The 19,989-nt window shown below is 39.6% G+C and overlaps 1 protein-coding gene across 39 annotated transcripts in view; it reads right to left on the reverse strand.

Annotated features, from left to right (window-relative positions):
• MBNL1 (muscleblind like splicing regulator 1) overlaps positions 1-19,989 on the reverse strand; it is a 217,322-nt gene that overhangs the window by 75,049 nt on the left and 122,284 nt on the right. The window contains exon 1 of one of the 39 annotated variants that reach the window (XM_072996094.2): positions 12,384-12,571. The exons of 36 other annotated variants lie outside the window; for them this stretch is intronic. The gene's annotated coding sequence lies outside the window, so the exon portion shown is untranslated. Of the gene's footprint in view, positions 1-3,618; positions 3,697-12,383; positions 12,572-19,989 lie in introns of those variants that run through there. 2 more of the 39 variants (XM_078389106.1, XM_072996093.2) reach the window with 2 other exon arrangements.

Here is a 19,989-nt window from a genome sequence, read left to right on the forward strand (position 1 = left end):
CTAGAATCACAGAATACTTGCTGTGCAGTTTTGGACTATGTTTGCACAAGAAAATACTGTTTGAGGCTTTGTTTTAATTTTTATTTTAGAAAGGCAACTGGACAGAATCTTGTTTTCCATAAATCAACCGGCTCCCTGCCACTATAATATCTCCATGGATTTTCAGAGACACTGCTGAACTGCCAGCACAAATATGCTATTTATCACAGGCTGAAACATTATTTGAATAAATCTTTGTTCTCATTACCCTTGGGTAGCAAGCACAACCTTTTTGCTCACATGAGGTAACACAATAAGCCATTGACACCACCTTAGGGAAATGTGTTCTGCAAGTCTCATGAGTACCAATCATTTGAAACTTCACAGCTATTTCAAGTCATTTCACTTACACTCCTATATACTGTTCTCACTGCTGTTATGGCGTTAAGACAACAGCCACTGTAAGTAGGATTACCCTTTTGAGAGGGCAGGGGGCATGTTTTCCCCTGTCTCAGACTAATGTGACTATTTTAGACATACACCTTTATTTCTGACCAATTCACTGGCTTTATACACCTCGTAACTATTAGGGCAAACAACAAATGGGTCTATATATTAAGGATATATTCCAAAGGCACAAAACTGTTTAAATCAGGAAAAGGGGTAACTTTGTCCAATGTTTTAGTAACAAGCTAAAACAAAGGTTGCTTTTTGTAAAAGCCTTTGCAAGCCATAAAAAAACACGTGATTTTTCAGATTTTTCCAAGCAACGAGCTACGAAAACATAAGCAGAAAACATCAGATTCAAAATGAGAGCCAAAACATTGCCCTTAGTCTGAATTGATCTGATCCTGCTATGTCACATAGATCAGTGGTTCCCAAGCTTGCGTAACCCAGGTGTTCTTGGACTGCAACTCCAAGAAATCTAAGCCAGTACAGTTGTCGGTAAAGGCATCTGGGATTTACAGCTCAAGAAAACCTGGGTTACCCAAGCTTTGGGAACCACTGATCTAGATGAATGGGATTCATTATGTGATAGTTTCGTGGTACCAGTATCATGCCAAGTACAGCCTCATTGGCTGAACCCAGCTAGTTAGCACAATGAATTCCCAAATTAGAAAAGCTATTTTAAAGTCCCTGCAAACATCCACATTGTGGGTACAGGTGAACATTCACACAGCAACCAAAGAAATACACCAAAGGGGCTTCAAGCAACTTTGTGTTCTCCCCAAAATGAAACTTGTATCTGTCCTAGCCAGCATCATCAAGGGGAGAAATACTGGGGGAGGCAGCCCTATAACACTTTCAGGACTTCACTTGCCCACTCCTTTACAGTGTGGCTACATTGTCAAACTGAATCGAAAGCTGGAACAGGGTTTTTAAAATCACTTTAAAGTCACATGGATTTTATGTTGGTGCTTCCATGCTCATGGGACAACTTTTACTGCTGTAACTTTTCCTTGAAAGCCTGCATGGGAATGGCAAGCAGGGATGATGAGCTAACAGGGAGGAAAATAAGAATTTCAACTGTTTTCCTAACCCAGACAACTGATTCACTTTGTGTTCAGTTCCTTTTTCTGAGCTGAGTGCCAGCAACAACATAACCTCAGAAAAAGGAACTGAGCAAAGGAATATTTACAGTCTCATCCCTATTGTTCTTCAGTACATTAGGTTTCTATATTGCATAGATCCCTCCATTGCCACTGCCCGCCTTCTCATCAGGTTATTATTTTGCCTCTCCCTTCCTCCATGTTTTTCATTCATTAGCTCTTCAGGAACCTCACAACAGCTTTGGACAGTTAACTGGAAGAGCAACTAAATAATGCAAACAGTTTTGTTTTTTTCTTTTCTTTCTCATTTCTGTTGGGGCACCTACTTTTGGATTTACAAAGTCAGGCTTGTTCTAATGTAATGAAAAGACAGCATTATTAAGAACTTCAAGCAAACAGTTACATTTCTCCCCCCCCCCACATATGTTGTCAGAATCTTTTGTCTTTTGAAACCTTCTTGGATACTTTATTTATTTATTTATTTATTTATTTATTTATTTATTTATTTATTTATTTATTTATTTATTTATTTATTTATTTATTCATTCATTCATTCATTCATTCATTCATTCAATTTTCACCCCGCCCCTCTAGACAACGTCTATTGGAATGTTGGCGATACTAATGAATACATTTATTATTTATTTATTTAACTTATATGCCACCCACACTACCCAAAGGTCTCTGAGCAGCTTACAATTAAAATACAGTGGTGCCTCGCATAACGATTTTAATTGGTTAAAAAAAAAACGTTATGTGAAACATCGTTATGCGAAACACCATTTTCCATAGGAATGCATTGGAAACCGGTTAATCCGTTCCAATAGGCACGGATTGCCGTCCTTAAGCGAAAAAACCCATAGGAAACATCATTAAACGATACAATGTTTCCTCCATTGGAATGTATTGTAGCTGACTCAATACATTTCAATGGCTTTGCGAAGTCAATTTTTGCAAAATTAAGTGTGTCATAAAAGGGTCAAAAATGGTTTTAAATGCTTGGATTAGCTTCTGCACCCTCTAAAACAGATGCAAAAGTTAATTTGGCTTTGATCTGACTTTTCGTTAATTAATGGTGAATTTTTCCCCCCAACTTTTGACAGCTGTCAAAATCTGACAGCTCCATTATTTCCTATGGGGGAAGAAAAAATTCACAAAAAATTAATGAAGACACAGCAACTGTTCTAAATGCTTGGATTCGTTAGAGGACCCCCTAAGTCGTGTGCAAACCTGATTTGGCTTTGATCTGACTTTTCGTTAATTTATGGCGAATTGTTTTCTCCCCCATAGGAAAGCATGGAGCTGTCAGATTTTGACAGGTCCATTGGTTCCTATGGGCCGGGAAAAAAAATTAACCATAAATTAACAAAAAGTCAGATCAAAGCCAAATCAGGTTTGCACATGACTTAGGGGGTCCTCTAACGAATCCAAGCATTTAGAACCATTTTTGACCCTTCTAAGACACCTTTTTAATTGAAAAAAGAAACATCATTAAGTGAAGCAGGGGACCTAAAATCGCATTCGTTATGCGAAGCATGGTCCCAAACTTCGCTAAGCGAAAATCGCCCATAGGAAACATCGTTATACGATGCATATTATTTCCTAAAAAAACACATCGTTATGCAAATTAATCGCTAAATGAGGCAATCGTTAAGTGAGGCACCACTGTACAGTAAAAAAAATTAAAATACATCAGGACCCACAGTTGATACTATTTCAATTAAAAGCCTTCTGGAACAGAAAGAGTTTGACCTGGTGCCAAAATGTCATCAGTCTCAGCGCCAGACAAATCTCAATTGGGATGGTGTTCCATAGTCTGGGGGCAGCTGCTGAAAAGGCCCTTTGTCTATAAGCCATCCCTCTTAACCACCTTGAGGGACGGCTCTTTCAAAAGGGCCCCCTGGCTAGATCTTAACTGCTGGGTAGGTTCATATGGAAGGAGCCGGTCCTTCAAGTATCCAGGGCTCAAGCCGTTTAGGGCTTTATATGTCAAGACAAGCACTTTGAATCACGCCCAGGCAGCAACTGGTAGCCAATGTAATTTAAACAGAATCAGTGTAATGTGTCCCCTAGAGGCCCCACCACTCACCAGCCACGCAGCTTGATTCTGGACCAGTTGCAGTTGCCAGACCGTCTTCAAAGGCTGCCCCACGTAGAGTGCATTGCAATAATCTAATTGATATGTTACAAGTGCACACAGAGTTTCTGATACAGACACAACCTTTTAATATTTATATTAATAATCTCTGTTTCAAAGTGGCACAGCACTAGATCAATATTACAGATAGAAAAAAATGTAAGTGTTCAGACTACAGAGTATCTTGCAGTATGAAATCCGTGATCCTGGCATCCAATACTTGACAAATTGAATAGACACAATTTACTCCAATACATTCACATTTGCCGAAATGGTTCAAAATAAATTGCATTTATAATCAAGTTAAACTAAACAAGCCTCTCATGGATTTATTTTTTAAAAACTCACTTTATGATGAAAAAAAATGTGTGTTTAGCTACAGTATATGTCCTGTAAGTCGACGTTTTTAAATTGATTTCAAGCATGCTAAACCTAATGCATAAATAGGAGTACTATAATGTGTAGCTGAGCCCCAAAATCACATTGTTCTAAACCTAAGATGCCCTGGAGTGTGTCCCTAGTTTGAAGCAGCAAGCATTTTCTCTCTCTCTCTCTCTCTCTCTCTCTCTCTCAAGTGCTAGTTTGTATTTTAAAAACTGTAGAGATGTGGTGGTGCTGCGCGTTAAACCGCAGAAGCTGCAAGGTCGGAAGACCAGCAATCATAAGATCAAATCTACACCACGGAGTGAGCTCCTGTTGCTTGTCCCAGCTCCTGCCAACCTAGCAGTTTGAAAGCATGCAAATGCGAGTAGATAAATAGGTACCGCTACAGTGGGAAGGTAATGGCATTCTATGTCTAGTCGCACTGTCCACGTGACCACGGAAACTGTCTTCAAACGCTGGCTCTACGGCTTGGAAACGGGGATAAGCACCACCCCCTAGTCAGACACGACTGGACTAAATGTCAAGGGGAACCTTTACCTTATTTTAAAAACTGCACACTTTTTTCATGCTCTTCTACCAAGAAAAAAATTACAGTTTAGAAAGAAACAATCTTCTGGATATATAAAGCTCCAATTATATGCAGTTGCTTTAGCATCATTTATGTTATGTATTACAGATATATAAACTCTCTAGGATAATAATTCTTACATTTACATCTTCATAAAAAAACAAGAACAGTGCATTGTTTACTGGAATGCAGTGCTTAGTGGCCCAGATACTATGCCTTCAGGCGAAATCAATGGAGCAGTGCTGAGTTACACGAGTCAAAGGTACGGCTCACTGATTTCATACCTTTCTGACTGCATTAAATCAAGTAAAGTCTAAGTTTCAAACTCTCTGTTTGGAATCTAAATTGTGCCGGAGAAACAAGTGTTGGTTCAAATCATATATTAAATATTAGGTCAGCAAGTCTTGCAACTCTGGCATAATACCAATCCAGTCATGTCCAGTACAAATTCATTATGCAGTTGGTGACATCACACTGTAATTTTCCTCACATAAATGCCACCGACATGGACCATTTATTTACTGTATTTACATTCCGCCTTTTTCCCAACAGAGACACAAAGCAGCCACAGTGGAAACTAAACTGACAGGTTGTCTCCATCCAACAGTATTTCCAACTTACTTTTTTTAAAAAAAATATACTGTTGGAGATAGAAAACACTGTGGATTAGCCAGTATCTGTAGTGAGTATAATATTTAGGTAAACCCCTGCAGAATCTGAAATTATGTAATAATACATCTGTTGGTTAGCTGCCAAGAACACGGCTCTATATGTAGTCTTTATAACATTTCTACATATACTCTTTATAACATCTTTATAGATTTCTAGCTCATTGTGCAGCAAAGCCCCAGAGGGGTTATAAAGTTGGGGGGCTTTGACCTATCCCAATGAGCTTAGAACAACAATCAAAAGTATGCCAGATACTAATGGTTCTTTCTATAGATAGAAGGGGTAAATACAGCAGATCTCCAAATTCTTGAAGGGGGAGACACCTTTCTCCTGCTTAGTTTAAAAGGCACCCATAGTCCGTCCTCTTTTTTACGTTTCGTTTCATACACTATTTGCTTTGCATTCCTTTTACTTTTCAGTAGCTTGTATACAACAGAACATCTTATTGGAAGAATCATGTATCGTGAGAAAATTATTTCTAACGTTATAAGTTTTTCTTTAAAATAACTCCTCATACCTGTATTTAGATAATGGGGTGGCTACATATAATCAGTACATTAGGTTCAGGGAACCTTTTTGCTGGTACTTCTTCCTCAAAGAAAAGAAAAGCAATATTGGAAAGTAAGAGCCATATTAGAGTAGGGATGTGACAAATTCTCATTAAAGATCTTGTTCTTGATATTCTTGGTGATTTTTCTAGTTATCATGTAGACTGAAATCCCTTTCTCTTTTTTTCTTAAAAAAAATCCCCCCATTGTGTTCCTTGACTGCATTCTTTCATTTGCAATCGCCTCCTTTTCAGCTGCAGTGTTCCAGAATGGTACAGCTTCCAAAGCCTTGGATGAAGAGGGATGAATCCAAAATGGTATGCCCAAACTCCATTGTTCTGGGTTTCCAAGGATAAAAACATATTTATTTATTTTATTTATTTATTTAAAATATTTTACCCCACCTTTCTCCTTAAAAAAGGTCCTAAAGTGGCTTGCATCATTAAAAAACTTAAAAGCTAAAAACAGTAAATTATTTCAACAGTAAAGGAGAATTAACATTTTATTAAAAATCTTAGGTGTAATCATTACAACAGACAGATTGAGAAGCAACAAATACATTCCTTCGTCCTATCTATTGTCTCCTAAACAGTCAGTCGCCAAGGGAAAACCTGTGTGAAGAGAAAGGTTTTCGCCTGCTTGCGGAAGGACAGCAAAACTAGGGCCAGTCTAGTCTCCCATGGGAGTGAATTCCAGAGTCTAGGAGGAGCAACAGGGAAGGCCCAGGATAAGCACTGGGAATATGAGGAGGCCTCCGAATGGAAGGTAGGTCCATAGACAACATTTTGCTTTTGCTGCCCTCAACCTAGACATCCACTGCATACTGGGTGAAGCTTAGGAGGAAGCAGAAAACCAATACTGACTTGTATCGATATATAAATAGGTGGTAAGTGTGTTATCAGAGATTTTGTGGAGGGCGAAGACTACAGGCAGAGACAAAACAGTAAGAAATAAAACAATACTAGCTATAAATACATCTGTAAGCAACTCTGGAGACTGTGAATTACAAACTGCAAAGGATCCAAATGCACAGACACACACAGACACGTATCTTTTCTTTCTTTCAAACTTCACTTATTTTGTTCCGATGATTGCACCAGTGCTTCTTGAGAACACATTTACAATATTGTTTATTTTAGCTGAAGAAACAGAACTAACTGAATTTTTCTTTATTGACGTTGGCTTGCTGTTGGACATAAATACCATTCCTAGTGAGTCACATAGCATGCCTACGATTCTGATGGCACATAATTACTCCAAAACAGCATTGACAAAATACATATGTGTATATGCATAATACACATCAACTTCTAAACCCTGTCCCCAGATAGTGAGATCCCAGAATCATTGGGTCAGGATCCAGAGTACAGACAGAGAATTAATAAAGGTATGGGTCCAGGAGTAGTTGATTTCCTTTTCCCTGAATAGCATAAAGATTACAACAAGAGCTTCTCATTCTCACCCAGGCTTTCCCACTCTGGAGCAAATACTGAGAGGGTCTTCATGCTAAAATAGAAAGCTACCTAGGCCCGCCTAGAAAAAAGAATTTCATAGTTTGTGCTGCCATAGAGAAAGCCATCTCAATGTATAACTAACTACTCATATGGCTGGTTGCAGAATTGGGCAGTTGGATCAAATACCTTCAACATCATTTTCTCTTGTCCTACCACTGATAAGGTTCAGGATTTCATCTGAAGTGTTGTGAAAGTGCTGTCTTTGCCACTGCACTACAATGAATCCATAGGGTTGTTCAGGCTGCCAACACCAAGGATGATTCTCCAAACATGCTACACACTATGGAAGGCTAAAGATCCTCCATAAATCAGTATCAGGTTGCTATATAAATAAATCAGATGCTCAGGATAAACTACTGGTGAGCAACATGAGAGTTTTGGGTCACATCCACCCCTTGAATGTGTGGCTACTCACTTACTGAACTTTTCAGCCTCATACAGTTATGGTGAAGGTTGGTAACAGCAAGTGTGTAGCAGCAAAGCAGAAGCAGTGTAGTCTCTATCTATGGGCTTGACACAGAATTGTGTGTCTGTTGAAGACTCTAAAGAGAAATGTTAACATTCATAATGCTCTTAAGACACATCAGTTGTACAGTGTAAAAGTCACAACTCCCAGTGCTTCACAGAACTGAAAAAGCACAAACCAAAATTTATTCCGTGCCCCTCCAAAAGTCCCTCCAAGATGCCTGACTAAGGAAAACATACTTACCTAGCATGGCTGTCCTTCAAATTGAATTGTGTTTTCTGCTTTCAAACAAAAATGAATCTCCCCGTCCCACATGTCCCGTTCTTTACTTTCTTCTCTTATCTCCCTGCTAATCTTATTCAATCTACTGCAGTTCCTGAAAAACCTTTCTCCCCTCAGAGACTTTTTAAGGTTTTGGTCTGCTTGGTGCAGCTAAACTGTTAAGAGACTTGGGAAATGGGCAAAGGCATGGAAAAATCTTCTCAAGGATATTCATTGGATTCCTGCCACCTGAAAGCAATGGTCCTTGAATGCATTGCCAACTCCAGTGACTTATTTACAGGATGATCATGGCAAAACTCTACTGCTGGACTACAGATTTCAAGAGACACCTGTCCAAATCAAACAAACACTGAACCCATGTTCTCTAACAGGCAACAACACAACAGTCTTCCCAGATGCGTCAACAAATACATGAAGTTACTGTATCTTCTTACCCTGGTTACATTTTTAATAGGAACATAACAATACTTGCACTTGGAAGGTGAGACATACAGTAGATCAATGCTATGCATGCCTAACTCACTTCCAATGTGATGACCCCCCCAGCCCACCAGACTTAACTACACAGGAACACACAATGCTGCCTTACATTCAATAGGTCCATTTGTCCATATAGACCACTACTATAAACGGTGTCTAGTTGCATTTCTCTCCTAGCCTCGCTTAGAGATCTCTGGTATTCCTTGTGGTCCATCATCCAAGTACATGTCAGGCTACCTGCCTAGCTTCTTCAGATGGATGTGATCAGTGCAGTGTGGTGGCAAAAACACAATGAACAAAAAGACATAGGGAAAATGCCCGCTTTTCACACACCTTCCCCTGAAAGGCTAGACATATAATGGCATAACAATGCATTGCATGGCAGATTCATCTTGTCCATTACCACCACAATCTGTTCAGGCTAGGGCTCATACAGTAGTCTTTCAAAACAAACAAACAAACAAACAAAAATAGCGCTCTTGTCTCCTGGCAGAAGAGAAATGCCAGAAGCAGGAAGGAGGATGTGGAGTTTTTGTGTATCAACAGTGAAAGATAATGAAAGCGGTAAGAAGAGGAGCAGCTAGAAGAAGAAAGTGGGAATGGGAGGAGGCAAAGAGTGGATGAGAACAGCAGGATACAAGCTAGAAGGGGGAATTTTTGTTGTTCTTTTCCCCAATTCCTGGTTATCTTATTATCTGCCTCTGCTCCTCCCTCCTACATATTCTGCTGATTTGCCCTCCTTCCTACCTCTCATTCTGCTATTCTCACCCCACTCTTTACCTCCTCACAATTCTGGTATTCTGGTCACCCTTCAAATCTCCTAGTTCATTTCATACACTGTTGTTGTTTAGTTGTTAAGTCATGTTCCACTCTTCATGACCCCATGGACCAGAGCACGCCAGGTCCTCCTGTCTTCCACTGCTTCCCGGAGCTGGGTCAAAGTCATGTTGGCAGCTTCGATGACACTGTCCAACCATCTCATCCTCTGTCATCCCCTTCTCCTCTCCTCTTCACACTTTCCCAACATCAAGGTCTTTTCCAGGGAGTCTTCTCTTCTCACGAGATGGCCAAAGTACTGGGACCTCACGATCTGTCCTTCAGTGAGCACTCAGGATTGATTTCTTTCGGAATTGATATGTTTGTTCTCCTTGCAGTCCATGGGATTCTCAAGATGCTCCTCCAGCACCACAATTCAAAAACATCAATTCTTAGGCGGTCAGCCTTCTTTATGGTCCAGCTCTCATTTCCATGGAAAAACCATAGCTTTGACTATACAGACCTTTGTCAGCAAGGTGATGTCTCTGCTTTTTAAGATGCTGTCTTACTGCACCAATGAATAAAACCCTGGAGTTGTTCATGCTGACTAAACAGCTTCCCCAGGGAATATATCTGTTCAAGAAAAGTTTGTGGCAGAAATATGGCCTTTAATTCAGGAAATAAAAGTGTCAACAGCCCTTGTATGGTACATGCATACACACCCATCCAGGAAGTATCTTCTTTTACACCAAGTATAGGTGTTGACAATGCTGAAATATATTTGTTAGTACATTTATACTTATGTGTTTCTCATTACAAACACCTGTTTTAAGTTACTGTTAATCCAGATATTTCATAGGTGGCTGAAGAGAGAGATTCAATGGCCAGCCTGAAAGGAGTAACTACTCTTTTTAAAAGTTGATAGCATTATGGGAGTTTATATTTAAATTCACAACCTTCATGGAAGCAAAGAAAGCATGATTCCATCTAGGGACTAAAAATGTCAGCTGCCATACTTTATGCTAATTAACATTCTGAAGTATTATTTTGAACATTTTAGTTCAGGAACAAACACAACTGGAGCTCATGCCACACACATCTCCTTCTTTTTCTCTGGTATTCAGATTTAAGATATTTTGTTCAGGGAACAGGGTACAGACTGATAACAAAATTTCTACTCCTCAAGTTTTATTCTGTTTTAGAGTTCTCTGTAAACCACAAAGACTGACCATTTTACATCAAGGCATTCATGGAAGATGGAAAAGAATTAAATATGACAAAAGGCACCTTCATTGATCAATTTTTTCCCCCTCACCTTCAGTCTCAGCAAAAAGACTGAAAAATATCACAGGCAAAGTCTTTCGGGTTCCGTCCCCCCAAAGAAGTAGCCATGTTAGTCTGTTGCAGAAAAAAACAAATAGAGCCCAGTGGTACTTTTGAAACTAACAAGTTTTTACTGTAGATTTGAGATAAAAAGTCTTTTCATCTGAGGTAACTTCAAAATGGCAAACAAACACTCTGTGGCCAATTTACACATTAACTGTATACTAGAGCAAACCTTGATTTGTCCTTTTGTATATACTCACTAGGGGGTTTCAGGAGTCCCACCTCCCTCTGGAATGACCAATATGACACTCACTTTCACAAGAATGTATTTGTAGTCTTTCTATGCTACGTTGCCAAGAGCACACAAAAATATCACAGACCACCTTCTATGTGGTGGTCATGTGGAGTAGCGAAACAATATTGGAAAAGAGTGCATGTAATGTTGGAACAAATATTGCTCTGTAAAGTGCCATTAACCCCAGAACTGTTTTTATTGAGTATGATACCTGAAAATATAGATAATTCAAAGAATTATATAGTTATATACATAGTTACGGCAGCTAGAATTTTATATGCTAAAAATTGGAAAAGATCAACGGTACCGAAACAAGAAGATCTTATTGAAAAGATTCGGGAAATAGCCGAAATGGACATTTTATCAGAAGTCATGAAGGACTATCCCTTGCAAAAGGCAACAGAAAGATGGGATCTATTTAACAAGTGGACAGAATCAACAGGCAGCTTGTGAACAGTACATATTGAAAGGAGAACTGAATCTAGAAGGCAGAAAAGAGTAAATAGAATAATTTAAAATCTTGATATAGCAATAGGTATAGAATGGATGAAAGTATGTTATTGTCTCCCCTCTTCCTCATCAATCCCAATTCCCTTTTCCTTTCTGTTATCCCTTATAAAAAATAAAAAGCACAAAAAAATATATCACAGACCACCTTCCTATATTAAGCTCGGGGTGTGAAAGCTATAAAGGTGCTCTAGGGTAATATGAAATATCTTGGAGTCCATGGGAGCAGGCATGACAGGAGGTAATGCCACTTGAATATACTGTACAGTACTTTGTATATTCAAGTACTGGCGTTAGAAGCTGTATTGTGGTGATCCACAAGGGGCAGGCAAAAAGTCAGACTCTCCTGTACACATGTAATATCCAAAGTGGCTCTGTTTTTCAGAGTATCCCATAGCCTACAGAATACATGCTCACATTAACTCACACAGAAAGGTAACAATACAAATTTTGAATAAATGAAAAAGCAAATGATAACCTCTGAAACAACGTTAGACGTCATCGTCGCTATCTGAGACATCAATCAACTTGAGGTCAGAAATACTGTAGTAAAACAACTCAAAAATGCTGTGAACCCAAGTTACTTTTTTGAACTACAACTCCCAGAATACCCCTGCCAGAATGGTCATGGCTTATTCTGGGATCTGTAATCCAAAAAGTACCGCCTCTTTTCTTTAAATGTTGAAATGTAAAAATTAAGGATTTTTCAAGACAGTTTATTCTGATGTTTTCCACGACACCCTCCAAAGCTTCCCACAGCTTAATGATCTTGTCAGATAACTTGGCATACCTTCTATCCAATGTTTTCTGATGGCCATCTGTTAGAAGCTGCCCTTTCATCTCCCTCTCCTCCCATTCTATGTTGTTGGAGGAAGGGAGCCTTGTTTAGCATTTTGCCAAAACTGCTTTTCGTTTAACTTACAGCATTTCATGGGCACTGGCGAAAGCTGAGACATTCTTTCATCTGTTCTATTCACAGGTTTACGAAGCATAATGTTATTGTAATCAACCTCCAAGTAAGTCACCATTCTAAAGGTGCCGTAGCAGTAATTGTGTAGGCGATGTTAGCACATAATTTAATTTGTTCAAATCAATTTCAGTTGAAGGGCACTGGAAGAAAGAAACAATGCATGAGTGTCAGTTGTTAAATTTTATGCAGACAGCTGCCACCAAAAAAAAAACAGAATGTGATTTTGGGACAAAAAAAATATTTTGACCAATCATAGGTCAAAATGCCACTGAAACAGTTACAGCTCTATTAGATTTCTTCTGAGTACAAGGGAGACTCTCCAAGTTCCTTTAAAAAATGTTGCATTTTATCTTTTTCTGTGGAGAATTTGCAGCAGTATCTTAACCCATTCTTTGCTATACAAATTGCTAATTTGCATAAATGAAGCAGGCAGCGGTATATTTATTGACTACCTGGCTGTCCTGCCTTATTTAACTTTTCTCTTGTTTCCCATGTTCAGATTTACACTTGGGGCAGGATATTTTTCTGCTTTGGAAAGTACACTGCACTTTGATTGCTCTATATACGTAAAGGTACCCCTTGACATTTAGTCCAGTCATGTCCGGCTCTAGGGTGTGTTGCTCATCCCCATCTCCAAGCCCTACGGCCAGCGTTTGTCCAAAGAGAGTTTCTGTGGTCACGTGGCCAGCGCGACTAGACACGGAATGCTGTTACCTCCCAACCATGGTGGTACCTATTTATCTACTCGCATTTTCATGCTTTCGAACTGCTAGGTTGGCAGGAGCTGGGACAAGAGATGGGAGCTCACTCCGTTTCGTGGATTCTATCTTATGACTGCTGGTCTTCTGACCTTGCAGCACAAAGGCTTCTGCAATTTAACCCACAGTGCCACCATGCCCCTTTTTAGGCTCTATATAGATAACAAAATAATAATAAATCACATATATTAGATTATTGTATGAACACATCCAAATAGAACATTTCATGAAAGAAAAGTTCACTCTTCCTACTCCAAATTAAGATTTCCAGGTGGTTCAGACACAGTTATAATCAGATAGTCCAACTTCAGAGACACCTACAGGCAGGTGGAAATGAAGCTTAAATCTCTATCCTGCAAATAATTACACTAATACATATCAGGGCCAAGCAGCTTCATTCACTCAGAACGCTGGGTGAAAAACATGCCAGTGCTCTCCTTGTTGATATCACTTGAAGGAGTGATATCAACATATCTGCCAGCTCTTATGGAGTAAGTGGAGAGAGTTAGTGGAGAGATTGGTGGCCGAGTAGCTTCAGGCACTTCTGGAGGAAACCAAAGCCCTCAATCCATTCCAGTCTGGGTTCAGGCTGTGTTATGGCACGGAGACAGCATTGGTCACCCTGCACAATGACCTTTTGAGGGAGGCTGATAAGGGCAAAATATCCTTGTTGGTCCTCCTCAACCTATCAGCAGCCTTTGATACCGTCAACCACGGCATCTTCTGGGGAGGCTATCCAGGTTGGGGATCACTTTGGCCTGGCTCCGGTCCTTCCTGGAGGACCATCTTCTGAGAGTACATCTTGGGGAGATGCTGCCTGCTCCGTGGACTGTCAATTGTGGAGTCCCACAGGGGTCAATCATCTTGCTAATGCTATTTAACATCTATATGAGGCCACTGGGGGAGGTCATCAGGAGCTTAGGAACTACATGTCACCAAGATGCAGATGACACCCAGCTCTATCTCTCCTTCCATCCCTCTGGAGTGGATGCCGTCCTGTCCCTTAAGCACTGCCTGGATGCCGTGCTGCAATGGATGAGGGATAATAAACTGAGGCTGAACCCAGAGAAGACAGAAATCCTGCAGGTGGCTGCCCCTAGTGTTTGCAGTTTGGGTGCTTCCCTCTCACTCTTCCCATGAATGATAAGGTATGCAGCTTGGGCATACTCCTGGACTCAGCACTGTCAATGGAATCCCAGATAGTGTCCGTGGTCTGCTCTGCCTATTTCTATCTAAGGCAGATTCCCAGTTGTGTCCCTATCTTGACACCGGGTCCCTCACCATGCTGGTTCATGCACTGGTAGTCTCAAGATTAGACAACTGCAATGTTCTTTACGTGCGGCTACCTTTGGAGCTGTTATAGACTGCAGTGGGTCCAGAACTTGGTGACTAGATTGCTGAGTGGGGTTAGGCGATACAAACATACTGGCCGGCTTGCACTGGTTACCTGTTCACTTCCGTGCCAGCTTCAAGGTGATGGTGTTAACCTACAGTATCTGACATAATGCCTCCTTCCGATCAGATCTGTCCATCCTGTAAGATCTTCACAGGCCAGGTGGTTGAGAGCCCTAACCCCAAGAGAGGCCCAAAAATGACAAGCAGAAATCAGGCCTTCTTGGTGGTCACTCTGCAACTGTGGAGCAGTCTCCCGCCTGAAATTCACCTGGCCCCATCATTGGGAACCTTTAAAGAACAACTAAAAATGTGGCTTTTCAGACAGGCCTTCCCAGACTTGAATACATCCTGATGCAAGAGTGCCTTTAACAATTAACATCCAACCCACTGCCATGTTTTCATTTTATTTTCCTATGTCTCATTAGGTTGTTTTTTAGTGTAATTCATTTAGCACCTTTTATATTTTGTTTGGTTGTTGTTGAGTAATCTTATTGTCATGTCCTTGTTTTAACTTACTTGTACACTGCCCAAACTGGCCTTAGTAGCCAGAAGGGTGGTATAAAAATCAATCAATCAATCAATCAATCAATCAATCAATCAATCAATCAATCAATCAAATAACCAGTTAATTTTTAAAGTATTAGGCAACTTCACTTGTTTTTGCTACCAGAGACTAACCTTGTTGTGTCTGCAATTCACCATAGGTCTTGCTATAAATCCTTCTGCTTCCATTTCAAATTAACAACATTTTACTGCACCCTTCAAACCCTAAGCCAAATGTTAAGCTTCTCTTTGTTCAATTTCATGACCATATTTTGAAATGTGTTTGATTCAGACAAACCTCTCCAAGATCAACTGCAGTTCGTCAGTTCTGAATATCACAATAAATCACTGTTAATCAAAAAAAAGTTAATATGGCTTCACTGTAGCTGAAGTGAGAGTGGAAGGTATACAAGTTTACAGGGATTCAAACACCAACAACATTCGTGTTTCTGTAGATACACAGGGGAGTAGAGCTATTATTCTTCACTCCTATACTAGAAATTACATCCCACTGAACTCAGTGGGGGTGCTTCTGAGTAGATAAATTTAGGAGGGGTGTGCATATTATGGGAAATGCATTGCTCATCTTCAAGGACAAAATATGTTCAAATTGGTGTGGGCAAACATATTACTTCCACCTCAGGAACCAGCATCTTGCAAGAGATGTGCTAAAGTACCTTTTGTGAGAAGATATTATGTGTTGACACCTGCGTTTCAGTACGGTTGTCCTAGCAACCACTAGCAAGGTAAAGCAAGCAGAGATTCTAGGTGAGGCCTATAGAGGAGGAGAAAAGCCTGTTGAGGGTGGGAAGAAAAGTTAAAAATATTTTTTCTAATTTTTCCACAGGGTGGGAACACCTTGTGTACTTGACTTAACCGTACTACGGGGGGAAAGTGAAAAGAGCTAAGCTCTATCAAATCACACTATCTACAGAAAACAGTGGATTTTTAAATGGTGTATTTAATATATATCTTGTATATCTTATCTTTAATATATCTTGTTGTGAATAATATATCCACAGCATTCATCACACCTGTAATGATGAGTCTAGAAAATGGCTTTGATGCACTTCCCAGACATAAGAAAATAAAGCATTCATTTTTGTGTGTTCTGATTGTCAAAATGAACTAATCCTCCTCCCAAAAGACCTATTACTTGAACTACCATATGGTCTTGTGAACTTTATTTAGCTAAGAGTTGCCGAAAACAGTCAAACAGATCATCATGCCAACATATTCTACTTCAAAATGAAAATACTGTAGCTTCATAATTATGAAATCTGACACTTCGATTTTTTTTCCAAGTGTTGGTAATCTCCTTTTGCTAATATAACATTTCCCCTTCCTCTAATGTAACATTAGCAAATGTTTACATCAAACTGAAAAATAAATGTGGATTTTTTTAAAAAATCAATTCACAAGAGTCAACTGGTATCTAGCAGTTTTTACAAATGCAGAGATTACTCTATGACAGTGATTCCAATTCTTAGGTACATGTACCTAAGGGGTACAAACCAGGACATTTAGGGGCATGGGGACAAACTGAATGATGGCAGAAAAGGCACATACATCAACAGTGTAAGATAAGATACACCTTCAAAAATTCTGAGATGAATTGCACTGAATTGCACTTTACTATTCCATTGCTTTTTAATCCCACTACTGGGCTATTTGTTTACCATTAAAACATACACATTTCAAATATCAAGCATATCAATTACAAACATTTGGCTAATATGAAAGGTATAATTTATGGAAATGGGCTGCCAAGGGGTATGCTAGTAAAAAAAGGTTGGGAGCCACTGTTCTATGAAATGTAACTCCTCCTACTCATGAATGAGAAAGTCATGTTATATATATAAAAAAACCCTAGTCTTTTTTTCTTTCTCCCTCATTTGCATCTCTGAAACATCCATGTAAAAAGATTAGTTAAATCCAGCACCTTATACGGGCATGACTGTGAACAAATATCTATGCATGGGCTTATCACTTTTAATGATGTTCCACTGCAAATAGTGCACAAGATAAATGAAGAGAAGCTAACAGGCTTTTTCACCAAAAGGCACCGTTATCGTCTCAGTCTTTCTCAAGAACTTTATCTGCAAAACCTGTCAATATGATTCCAAAGGACACAGAGTTGAACCCTCCAATTGACAATTCCACCGAACTGGAATTGGTTTTTTTAAATGGACTGTTGTGCTCTGTTTTAAATGGGTTTTAGTACTGATTTTATTTACAGCTTTTAATATAATACTTATTTAATTCTTTTTAATATTTGCATACTTACTGTTTTAGCTTTTAAATGTTGACTTTTTAATGAGAAATATGGGGTAAACATATTAATAAATAAACAATTCTTGGTGATGCAAGAATTGCCCAAATTCCAGTTTTTAAAACATGGAATCCACTTCCATTTTTGAAAACAGATACATTTTGATGTTGAATACTGTAGAACTTTACTTCTGGGCGAGCAGCAAATATGATTTTATATAATTCTGTTTTACAGAGCATCACTTTTCTAAAGGATTTAAGACAGCTGGTGCATTTATCTTTACCATTTCATTTCAGTTATTGCATATAACTCTCATTGATTACATTTTGTCTATAGGAAGGTGTGAGACGGAGGGCAAGGAGAGTGAAGTACAATAAAAGCAGCTAATTTAAAATTGTATTAATTTCTGCTTTAATAGCTAAATTTCCTTGTAATCTAAGTGGAGGGAAGGATCAATATAATGGGGACATTTCATGTTACGACATTTCATTTTTTAAGTTGTAATCAACAGAACGCAAAGTACAGAAACCTTTCAGGCAAGCTGCCTTTCTACAGAGCCACATCATGCAATACAGTATTACCGGCAGCCCATTACTCGCCTTGAAGGGCAAAGAAAATAATGCATATCTGATTACGAGGACAGCTCATAAGAAAAACCTTACAATGAATCACAGCTCTACAACCAGGTAGCTTCAACACAGTTGCAAAAGACCTTTCCCTAAAGAAATTGCAGAAATATTCCTGCCAACAAAACCCATTCGTCTCCTTATTTCTCACAATCAGTGTCATCTGCAGCAATTTTGCAGACTCATAACTGGCTAGCATCCATGAGGCTGCCTCCAGTTTCACAACTGTATATAAAAATCCTGTTAGCAAGTTTCCAAACGGAGCGAGGGAATTCTTAAGAAAGCCAACTTCTTTTCTGCCATAATGTAACCTTGTTTTGAGCCATTTGTGGTTGCAGAAGGGGTAGAAAGGCTCAGAAACATATGCATTATTTTTCAAAAATCACTGATGGCAATTCTGTCAACTTGTCTTCTCTCTGCCTTGTTAGCAGCTTAGGCAGTTCCACACTCACTCCCAACTTGCACGGGTTCATTACAGTCATACACACACAGTGAGGGAGGGAGGGAGGGAGGAGGAGAGAGACAATGAGAAAAAGAGATCACTTTGCGTTGTATCTAAATTACTCCATGAGTGACAGATCAATTTCACTTCCCTGACAATCACATCCTGCACATTTTCAGGCTATTTCCTCTGTCCATGAGCTGACACTAGTGGCTGGCTGGAAGGTCTCCACAAATGAGGGAACTGCCAGCATGGGTATGTCAGCTGGCCAGCCCAGACTGACTGCAGTGTTCCTGTCTAATAAGGCATAATAGAGCTTGAGAAATGCCTCTGGGTGATGCCGCAGCCCAACACCCTTGAGATATCAGCGTCTGACACAGCTTGTAGAAAGCTGCACAGATGTTTTCCAGATGACAGAAAATGCCCCGGAGCATCTTTGTTTTCTACCAGTCTAAGTGCAAAGTGCAGACGTGCCGCTCATGTCCATTCAGTAGTCAAAAAGGAACAGAGAAAGCACATGACATTCTGAGCAACCGCCTTGACTGTAGCCAATTGTGCTGGGACAAGTTTCCTGGGTACGTAATTAGTTTGGACCTGAATGCTATAAAACACAGCGGCATGTGCTAACTGAAATTGCCATTTCACAAAACCAGCACCCAGCACCTTTGGGGACCTGCTCCGCTTTAATTGGGTTCAATAAATGGAAACCTTGCTAGGGTTCCAGATTTTAGCCAAATGCTTCGGAGATGGCTGTGAGTCTCAATTTGCTCCCTACTTCTTCCTCAGTATATTCTGCAGGTGCAAACTAAGGGAGAAAGCATAGGAGGTGGGGGATAGGATAAGAGCACTTTAATAAAGGCAATGATTGTGACTGCTAATCTTCCATTCATTTAATCTAACTCAATGCAAAGAATTTCTTCAGAATAAAATTACACCAGTTTGATTATGTATATTTTTTTTTAAAAAAAAGGAACTGATACCTCCTGGATATGATGCATTAGTTCTTTTTATAATTTCTCATTACAGTGACAAACCCATTAACTCTGGCTTCTTCTTGAATATATTTATGAATGGAACTATTAGGGGAAACAGAAATGGTCTCTTTCCTTTATGGAGGTGTTAATGTATCTAAATTACTTTGTTGAAATGATTGGTGTATACTAAGGTCTCTCACTGTGCAAGGGTAGACAGAAGAGAAAGGCTGGGAGTGAGTGACAGCCCCCATGCTCTTTCTGCCTTTTGCCAAGGGACAGCGCTCAGACCTTAGTGCCAAGTGTTTCTTCTTCTGCCCTTTATCTAGTAGTGTCTTGAAAGGGGGTACAGGAATGGCTGTTCACCTTCGGAGTTTTCTGTGTCTGCCTATAGTCACCACAAATCCATTCATCTGCTTCTAAAGGGCAATTCTGTATAGTGATGACTTGCTTAATGCAGCTGAGGATAAGTTTTTCAACTGTCTCTTTGCAACCAAAGTCTTCTCATCTGAGGCTACACTATTCCATTTGTCTGTTACTCCCTCTTCCTT

Source organism: Pogona vitticeps, chromosome 3 (assembly GCF_051106095.1).
Source record: "Pogona vitticeps strain Pit_001003342236 chromosome 3, PviZW2.1, whole genome shotgun sequence".
NCBI lineage: Eukaryota > Metazoa > Chordata > Lepidosauria > Squamata > Agamidae > Pogona > Pogona vitticeps.